Source organism: Atractosteus spatula (assembly GCF_055471065.1).
Source record: "Atractosteus spatula isolate fAtrSpa1 chromosome 10 unlocalized genomic scaffold, fAtrSpa1.hap1 SUPER_10_unloc_17, whole genome shotgun sequence".
NCBI classification, from domain to species: Eukaryota; Metazoa; Chordata; class Actinopteri; order Semionotiformes; family Lepisosteidae; genus Atractosteus; species Atractosteus spatula.
In genome coordinates this window covers 34754-44039 of record NW_028296620.1, presented here as the reverse complement: position 1 = coordinate 44039, position 9286 = coordinate 34754, and the positions used below count along the sequence as shown (strand labels likewise).

General features: G+C 40.4%; 1 non-coding gene across 1 annotated transcript; it reads left to right on the top strand.

Annotated features, from left to right (window-relative positions):
* The first annotated feature begins 813 nt into the window (after window positions 1–813).
* On the top strand, window positions 814–907 carry trnai-uau (transfer RNA isoleucine (anticodon UAU)). The gene is made up of 2 exons: window positions 814–851; window positions 872–907. It is a non-coding gene; the product is annotated as a tRNA-Ile (tRNA).
* Window positions 908–9286: the final 8379 nt, after the last annotated feature.

The following is a 9286-nucleotide window of genomic DNA, read 5'->3' as shown; positions in this document are numbered from 1 at the left end:
TGCAAGTCCATGTTATGGTGAGTTTTTAAAATTGGTTTGCGATTTTTTAAAATATATTCCATACAAAAATATAATTTGGACAGTCGCTATTTATTTGGATATTCCCTTTCACTGAGGATGTCTACAGTATTCCAGCCGAATTAGTACTGATCAAAGAGAGCCATCTACAGGCGAAAGGCGACATAACATCACAGCAGCAGCATTTAAGGCGGAACGAAAAACGCGAATAAGAAGCCATCTTCAGCCTTGTAGCAGACCCTGGGAGGCACGCTCAAAATATTCATCTTTCCCAGTACTTCAGAGTCATATTTAGAGCGCTTTACTGCAATTTTATGTGATTGATAGGAGATGTGAAGCCATCGAGCCTGTACTGCCATTTCTCATGCTTTCTCTCAGTGTCGGAGCTGCAATTGCGTGTAAAGGAGGCGACTTGAAAATGAAACGTGTAATCACCTTACAGAGGGTCTTCACGACGGAGTGCGTCAGCTAGTTCTCCATTATTGTCAATTTACTGGACTTCTGAAGAAACCTAGCTACAACGAAAATACAAACTGCACAGTTTAAGGCACATGAAGAGAAATCAGTGTGCTGATTGACTCAAAAAATGTCGCTACAAATAATCTGCCAGGCTTATTTACTTGTTCGACCACCTCCCTCCGTCCCCCTTTGCTGTTAGCACAATTCTTTCAGTTTCTTTTCTTGTATTTTCCTTGCTTTTTTAGTGTTCCCCATGTGGAGATGGATCCACAACCGAAACTGTTTTCACCCTGTGTTTCTGCAGCGTCAGTCTGTATAAGGATCACAACTTGCCCAGCTCCAGTGGCGCAATCGGTCAGCGCGCGGTACTTATACAGCAGTGCATAGCGGAGTTATGCCGGGGTTGTGAGTTCAAGCCTCACCTAGAGCAGTGTTTTCAGCTACTGAAAGCAACTGTCGAGTTTAGATACTCTTAGGTATTTGATGGAGATAAACTAACATCAAATGAACAAGTAAAGGTTTATTTTGAGTCACAATCAAAGAAGGCTCCACAGCTGAAACATTATGTTTCCTTCTCTTTTCAGCATGGAATAAACCTTGACTTTTCCTTTGAAGCCCATGCATGCTGACGCAGCTCCCTACTAAAATTACCATCAGCTGTGTACCTCCAACTGACCTGTACACAAATATATGAGAGAGGTCTACTGTGATGAGAGGAGCACTGAAGACTTGAAAAAGCTCTCGCATTAGATTCTGTGTTTTTGTTGTTCCCCAGATTTGTTTTTAATGTTCTTTTTCTTTTGAAGGTGTTGCGTTTGTTTTTTTTTCATAGTTGTTAGACTACTACAGGGATTTACCTAGGTTCCTGAAAGATTCTCGTTTTGTGTTTGTTGTGTTTTCGGGTTACAACATTTTTTTTTCTATTGATAGGACCCCACACATTACTATGGGAGTAGTTAACTTTAGTTCTTACATTGTACCTGAAATTACCACATAAACAACTACTCTGTTTCCATTTTTTTAAAAGGCACAAGTGAAGTTTGTTTTTCCTTGCTGCTGATTGGTAGCTACAATGGGTCAATTGCAATAAACTTATATACAATAAACTCCGCTGAAATTTGTCAGCAGCTCTGTACTAAACCTGTTCTCGATTGCAACAAACCTAAAATAACAGCTGCTGCCCATTAGATGTTACTGCATTAGGAGTCTAGCTTAAGCCACCTCTTCATAGGTTTTAAGCAACTCGGTAGCGGACTAAGCAGAACAATTGATCACATTAGAACTGTCTTGAATGTAATGGAAATAATGTACTCATTAATTAACAAGCTTATGCACCACTTGCTTGAAAATTATTATTATATTTAACTAAAATTGCTTTCCAGACACCACAAATATTCACAATGAATGTTATCATAACACATTTTTAGTAATACAAGTGTTATTTATTAATAATTAGGTTCCATGTATATCTTTATTAATAGCTGTATTACAAGTAATGCATATACAGTCTTTATTACAGTTAGTTTTCAGTTATCCTGGGTAGGGAAGAGAATGGAAATTAAGGAAATAAAAATTTAAAGGGCTTAAGTCTTCAATGTGTTCTGTCATAGCTGTGTGTTGTCACATCTGTCATATCTGGGTGTTAATTTAGTATATTTGATGTATTATTTATTGTGATTTGACACTACACTTGTATTTGACACTACACTTCTCAGGAGAAAGCAGTACAATTTTTTTTTATTTGAGGGTACAGAAATTGTATTGTATGGCCAGATGTAAGGTTACGTTAAGAAACCCTTATTGTTACCTTTTGCAACGTTATTTATTTAAGACGGTTCTTCAGAATAGTGTCCCTTACGTATCTGTGACTGTGGTCCAACAGTAACGGTGGTGAAATAGCTGGAATGTGTGGGAAGAAGATGGAGATGGAACAGGAGGTTTATTCAGTCAATAGAAAGGTTGTGTAGGACTGAACACACTGCAGTTATGGTACTGGGTTTAAGAGCATTACGATCCTACAGTCTCCTGATCCGTAATCAGATGCGTTATCCAATGCACCACTGGCCCTTGTACCGCATTCCTCAAGTGCACCACTGTGAGCTTGCGCCGCTACAATAATACATCGCCCCAGTCCAAATTTTCTCAATTAGGTGCAGGTTTTCTATGTGTATTTAGTTAATAAGTCTTTCATTTTGTCTGTTTTAAAAATTACATCTCTTTAAAACGCTGAAATTCACTGTAGCGGCGAGGCTTAATAATAAGGCAGAATTAAGTGTTTCTGAGCTTCCCAAATGAGGCCCCATTTCTCTGTTCAACTCTGTGGTGCAGCCACAGAGAGACCATTAGTGCAGGGTGATTTAAGGTCCTAGGACAGCTCCCAAAGGGGGATGCACTTAGCTAAGCCTGGCTGTCATGATCAATGGTCATCCATTGGCGCCTATCTGTCTAGGGAGTGCCAGATGGACATCTGGACTGCATTCCTAGGTGTCAGGAGTAAATGACTCATATCTCACCTTGATCAACCAATCAGGGACTGGTAGGGCTGAGTAACCCACGTGGAACTCTGATGCCCATGGAACTTTCAGCCAATCAACGAGCTGAAGTTCCTCCAGGTAAAAACGAGATTCAGTAAGATTCAGAAGGGATTCTGGAGAGGATTCTGTGGACTATTCTAAAGGGAATTCAAAGGAGAATTCCAGGGCAGGACAGCCCAGGAGCAGAAGGCTCCCAAGGGCAGGACATTCTCGCAGCGCGCCTCCTGACCATCCTGAGACTCAGCCCAGACAACCACGGAACGGCCAGTGTGTCCGAGTGCCAGAACTCTCCTTTGTTCTAAGAGTCTAGAGCGGAGGTTGCCAGAGAATAACCAGAGGATCCACCCGAGGTTAGCGCCAGCAGCAGGCCTCGTGAACAGGTCGGAACTGTGGACAGCTGAATCACTATTCAGAACTAGCTCTTCATCAGGACCGAACCGGTCCTCTTCCTGACTTGCTGGGACCCACAGTCATCTTTTCTCCTGTGCGCAAACTTTGCTAGTTAAAGCCAACACTAACTAGCCGGTCAGTGAGCATCAGCAGCGCACCGTCGCAAGCCGCGCAGCACAGCATGGCACACAGCCAGAGAGTGCGGATTGGACAGTAACAGCCTGCAACTGTTTCTTTGAGCCTGCAGGAGATATGAATCCCCAAAGAAATTGGATGAGTATTCAACTTCAATGCATTACAGCTCGAGAATTCAATTGTTATCCAAACCAGTTGATATCAATTTAATTCCTAAGAGTTATGTACTTGTTTTGAGTATCTAATGTAGAAGTTATAACCAAGTTCATTTACGAAACGGTCTAAATGAATGATATACTGATCGTATGTCCTCTTGATGTGTAACTCTTCGTAACTAAATGAATATATATCTTTTGTATTCTGATAACCCTCTCGATAAGATCTGTTAGGTTATGCATATTCTATGTATTAATAAATGTATCCTCGTGTATTAGTACCTGTGTGTGTGCGTTGTTTGAGTTATGTCGCATGGTTGGGTTCTAAAGCCATCAAAAGAATCAACTTTGTGATTTACTGCTACAATTAATAATTGTCTCAGTAAATGCCCAAACCCTACAGAACTGGTGCCTTCAGAGAGCCACAACGTTACATATTTGGCGTCCCTGAGCCGGTTTTCTCTTACATCACACATGAGGGAATTCAAACGAAAGAAATCACAGAAAAGATATCGCGCTTAAAAAGAAATCCAGAGTGGAGACGCTGGTGATAGAAAACAGAGCTTCATACGATGCATGAGATGCTTTACCTCTGAACTAAACTTGGCTCTTTAATCGTGTTAGGAAGAGTGAATAGTCAACAGTGTACATTTTAAAACTCAAAGCAAGACAATGAGACACGAAGAGAATTCGGAACACAAACCTCTCCTTCATCGTTTAATGAGCTTTTGATGAACGTCTAAATAAAAGACAAATTCACTATTTTCACTTTGGGATTAAAAAAACATTTTTATCACACGTTAAGCATTCCTGATGGTGTCGAATGGTTCTCTTTTCTACCCTCATCATTTGAGAATCCCCAGCTAAAATATCTTTTTAAACTACAACAAAATTGCAATATTTTGAATACTATTTAAGTTTACATAGTCACATTCCAGGTGATATTGACTTAGGCGCTCAACTATTAACTTCTTGGAGTTTGACTTGTGCCAAAAGTTTGAAATCTCTGCAACTATCAGGATGCTTAAGGACATCCAAAGAAACCCCATCACATTTAGGGGAGACGGTATTGAGGTCAGATTAATTTGAAATGCGTCTGTGGGGACTTTTGATTTACCAACGTTATGTTTTACTGAAGGATACGATGACTGATTGTGCCATAGAAACTAACGCACGTCACCTTTTTTCTACATTCACAGGTTTTTGGCTAAAGACAAAAAAATTGTTTCATTTCTTGGCCAGCTGGCAGTAATTCCTCTGCACCGACAAGAAAGATGACTATTTTATCTTTTGCAATTTGTATGGATTTTTTAAAAAAAAGTTGTTCCAAAAATTAAATGAACACTTCCATTAAATTTAATGTAGAAGCATGTTGCCGTCCATAATGATAAACTGTGCAGCAAGACAGGAAGAATGGCACCACTAGGATTCAACCCAGGATCATCTGTTTACAAGGCAGGCGCTTTAACCACCTAAGCCACAGCACTCACTCATCCTAGTGTTAATCCCACATCAGCAGGGTCAGCTTGTCTGCACACCCGTCTCCATTTGGTGGTTTGAACCAAATCTTTGAGCTGACGTTGCCATTAAATGCGACCGAGAATACTCCAACGGGCGTGCCGCTACACCTGCCGTTGGAGAACTAAGCCACTGCACTGGCATCATATATATCCCTTTTACAGCCACTTGGACACATCTCAATTGCTCTGAGACACCTGCATTCAGTGTGCGCTGAGCCTGCTCGCTGAGCAAGTGACGAGAAATGGCTTATGTCCAAGGAGCTCAATATGCTTTTTATGTTCAACGGGGTGTCCAATAAGCCGGCACTGACACGCAGCACAGGCTCTGTGGTTTGACATCTCCCAAGGTAAATGTTGAAATTGTAGGTGGAAGAGGAAAATTACCCTCGTGTACGTGGAAGCAGGTGTGCCTGCATTAATACAGCTCCATCGAGCGGAAAAAGTAACACAAGAACTGCCTTAAATTAAACAGCAAGTTTCTGCGGCTGAAAACAGAAACTATTCCCTGTGATAAGTGAACTCACAACCTCAGCATAACTCCACTATAAAAGCACCACAACCTGACCAATTGCGCTACTGGAGCAGCACAGCACAGTAGCACATTTTCCTCAGTGCACTCAAACAGTGCTTCTTCCCTAGCCTACCAGCTTCAAGACTTTTTTAAATTGATCAAAGATTCATTGGAAAAGGTTTGTCGATGGGTCAGGTGGGAATCACACCCAGATTAACTGCTTGCAAGGCAGCTATGTTCATCATTATACCCAGGACTGGCGCCAGGGGAATGATCTGTAGGGAGGGGGGGGTCTGAAATCCTGAGGGGGGCAGTGATATTTCGGTTTAAACGGAGCCATTGCAACCATCCAAGTGAATTCTCGCAAGCATGCCACTGATTAGTATTTCATGTTAGAAGATAACGACAAGCAATCTGGTATTTAGTGATGGAGAACAGTTCCACGTTCATCAGAACTCACGTGATTATTTTTTCCTGGAGCATCAACCATATGTGTTCATTTTTGCAACAACATCAACGGTAACGAGGTTCTGAATCATTAAGAAATCATTGTAAAACCAACAGAAAGTACAAACTTCTATAACTACAGTCCTAGTTATATAACGATTGTAAGTATGAGGATAAACTACTGCAAGGCATTGGTCCACCTGAGCAAATAAGGTCATAATAATGTTGACACCCAAAAACATAGACACTATGTAACGTGCTGTTCCTGGATGGATAGCCCTCCTGCACATCAAACAGTCTGATGTAGTAACTGTGAATTCGGGGTTAGTGTAGTTATCTGACCATTGACAAAGTACAACTATTTTTTACGGCTCAAGTTAAGTAAGTGAAAGTGTTCAAAAACTTTTTATCCAAACCTTTTATCCAAAACTGAGGGGGGTGGGACTGTTCAGCTGAGGGGGCGATTTTGGCATGCCAGTAACATTTTCACAAAACATCCAAGAGTTACGAAAACACTTACTTTGTGTATAAAGTACATTGTGTACACACTGTAAGTTCAGAACGCGAGAAATACTGCTCAATATGGGATCCTGTCCAGGAATATCAGGGCTGTAAGGGGGTCAGATCTATAGATGTAGTAAACACATTAGTGGAGACAGTGTGTCTGCTCTCTGTGTGAGAGCCGGACAGGAAGAATAATCTGTGGTCTGGGAAGAAGAAACCCTCGTTGGAAGAGCGGCGCTTCTCACAGGAGAGAATGAAAAAAAAAATCTTTTTCAGGGACGCTGATTTTTCTCCTTGCGGGAATTAAAAGCCCTTATGGGGAGTGACCTCGTGGTGCAACAGTAGTGCATCTGATACCACATCAAAAGGTTGTGTGCTCAAATCATGTCGAGATCGGCTGATGTATGTTCAGGTTCAGCTGGTGCCGAACCTGGAAATTAGACCATGCAGTTTGATTTTATCTGTACACCACATAGATAATCTAAATGAAATAACAGAGCAGTACAGGACACGCATTCAGGAAATTACACAGCAAGTCATTTTGAACAAGACAAGAGAAAAGGCACACTGCACATCCGTGAAACATCACATCCGACTTTAGAGACAGTTACATCACAGAATGGAAGTTTCAGGCCCCTTTTTCATTACAGGTTCAAACTAACCTGAAAGTTACAGAGTTTTAGGTCACTTTTGTATTAAAAAGTGTCTGAAGCCTGTAAATATAATTTGCCCTTTTTTAAATTGTGGATGAAATCCACTCCCATGTACCAAGACCTTACAGTATATTCATGTTAATTAAAATGACTAACGCTATTGGACATTAGCTGGTGCTTTTTGTAACGATTTGCTATTTCATGCTGGAAAGAAGGAAACCCGACCAACGTTTGCTTTCAGGTGTGGTTCATTCACATAATGGACATCTATTTCTGAGTAGTCTGATTTAAAATCACACGAACCCGGTAGAAGTCGAACCTACAATCTCATGATGCAAAAGCAGACGCGTTATCCATTAAACCACTGGCCAATCATGTAACTGAATGGCACCATGGTGAGTTCAGCACTGCAACTAGTAATACACCATCCCATCTAAAATTTCTAAGTGAGAAACGTGTTTTCTACATTTTCATCAGTTTTAAAATACCATCTCTTTAATACAGACAAAGGGTTTGTGTGTCACTTTGAAATTCTGATTGATTTAGAATTCAAAGAAAAAGATGTTTTCTTCAACAAGGCAGTGAAATTATGACATCTTCACTCTACTTCTCTCTTGTAGTAAAGCAGACCTTGCAGTGTGAGCATTTGCTACAGTAAATTAGGTCATGTATCATGTTAAATCACTTCTTCAAAACCAAACATTTCCTGGTGCACATTTTCTCCATGAAAAAAATACATTTTTCTCTTACATGCTTTCTCGTTTTTTTTCCATCAGAGTACAGAAAGAAGAAAAAAGGGAAAAGCAGTGTCGCAAAAGAACTCCGTCACCCTTGGGAGATGTCAAGCTCATCGGATATGAAAAGTGCCCAATAAAAGCAATTTCTCTTCATTTATCTTAGCTTCAGGGCTGCTATTATGTGTGAGGAGGCAACTATCTCAGCCAGCAGACTCAGCGCTTACTGAATACAGGTATGTTTTGAGTGTCATGCTGATCGTCTTATAAATGCAAAGGAAACTTTTAAAGCTGATAAAGTAATTTGCATGTGGCTACAACAGCCCTGGAAGAGAGATTTTATCAGTTGCACATAATCTGTATTTTTTACTTTTTGTGCAGCACTGGAAATATATTTTTTACGTTTTCTTAAGAAGATCTCATGAAGTATTGCCAGGACCTACCTTCAGCACTCAATAGCGATATTAATGGAGTAGAAATGTAAGATAAATTGATGATCTTTGCTAAAATAGTCCTTACGCGCCTCCTGTAACAGTGTTCGTATTCATAGCAAGTAATATTCTTTTTCAACCCCAAATGTTGCTAATGCATTAAGCTTTGTGCGACCATTAGAGGTTTCGGTAGCTTCTGGAGAGCGCACTTTTCCAAACTGAAACCTATTAGAACATTATTCAAGGTATACCATGTCCCGGAATCGTTCATCGGGACTAGGATTAATATCAATGGAAAGTACTTCAAGATTTAACTGAAATATTAAAAGAGTAGGAAAGCATTTAAAATAGAAAAAATCAGTTCAGATGATATTTAATTTTTGAGAAATGGGCACATTCTGTACATCAGCTCAGTGAGCAGTGCGAGGTGCTCTCCTGGAGATGATGTTATATTAGTTAAAATCATGTGATAGTTGAAAAAGCTTAATACTTAGTGAAACAGCCAGCACAAATGGTTGCGTTTGTGATTATGTTACTTCTCTACTATAGCAGCATCGATAAAAGACCCTCTGAAAGCAGTAAAGCACTGCACAACTGAATTCATTGCTATTTGGAGAAATCCACAAACTCGTGTTTTTCATGTGCTTTAAAAGACAGCCATACTCACCGACAAAATAACGACACTGCAGCTGATTTTTTCCGAAGCACAGTTGACCTTTCTGAGCCAAATGATGAAGCTCACCCAGTGAATACTATAGCAGAAGGTGGAGGAAAGTGAGACTTTGTAACTACTGC